The sequence below is a fragment of the Rhipicephalus sanguineus genome, chromosome 1 (genome assembly GCF_013339695.2).
Source record: "Rhipicephalus sanguineus isolate Rsan-2018 chromosome 1, BIME_Rsan_1.4, whole genome shotgun sequence".
Classification (NCBI taxonomy): Eukaryota; Metazoa; Arthropoda; class Arachnida; order Ixodida; family Ixodidae; genus Rhipicephalus; species Rhipicephalus sanguineus.
The window spans coordinates 290321575-290322813 of NC_051176.1; positions in this window are offsets into that span (position 1 = coordinate 290321575).

Consider the following 1239-nt stretch of genomic DNA (forward strand, 5'->3'; position numbering starts at 1 on the left):
AATGAACGAAACAAGGGGTATTTTTAAGCGCTTATTTTTTCTTTTCTAGACACAACATTAATTATAACTAACAGACAAGAAAGTCAAGGAAATTATAGGGGACATTATTTGTAGTAATTATGATGGTAATGTGAAGAAAGTGAAAAGGACGAAAAGAAAAAGAAATTAATGTTGTGTCTAGCAAAGAAATGTTGTGTCTAGCAAGCCCTTAAAAATCCCCCTTCTTTCGTTCATCCATAGCGAGGGTAGTCAGCTACCAGCTCGTAAAAAGATCACGTGCTTCATGATGCCAGCAGGCAGAAAAGAGTGTTCCACACTCGCCGCCATGACTACTAGCGGAGCTGACTAACACACTCCTAGGTTTAAATACACATATATATCCCATAAAGTGGACAGGAGGATGACCGCCATTGTAGCTCAGTGGTAGAGCATCGGACGCGTTATTCGAAGATCGCAGGTTCGGTCCCTGCCGGCAGCAAGTTATCTTTTTGTCCACTTTACGTTCTTCATATTACCATCATAAATCCCCTATACTTTCCTTGGCTTTCTTGTCTGTTAGTTCTAATTAATCTTGTGTCTTGCAAAGAAAACAACGAGCCCTTAAATATCCCCCTTCTCCGGTACGGGAAGCAATTCTAGACACAAAAGACAAATGCACTTTGTGGATTTTCAACTAAAAAAACTACTTGTGGATCCAGTACTCAACTGATTATCAGCATTTTTATTTGACTATTCTATTCGGAAGTGCACTCGTCTTTCGTGTCATTTTGGAAGTGCACTCATCTCTGCACACTCGTCTTTCGTTAGAAAGACGAGTGTGCAGAAGATCACCACCATATGGATGCTGAGGAGGAGAAAAGAGAAGATAAGTGCATGTGTGGTGCGTGGCACATGCCGAGGCCAGGCCTTTGGTAGACGGTGCCACACGCTGCTGGCCGTGGCAGGCGCAGCTACCCTACAATAACTTGAGCCGAGAATGCAAAGACACAGCCTTTTCCAACACTGGTGCCTACAACGTGGAGCCCCAGCTGCATTCCGGGAATGAATGCATTCGTGGGGGAGGTGGCATCATGTCGGTTGTTCCGCTGCTTGTGGGTGACCACCACTCAGGTTGCGTGACGATCTTCGAAGGCCATGAGAGCTGGTGTGTGCTGCCGGGGACCAGATGAGAAAAGGTGAGTGGCTGCTTCTGAAGGCCACTGCTTCGGCTGCATCATCCATACGACTCAGGACACATCC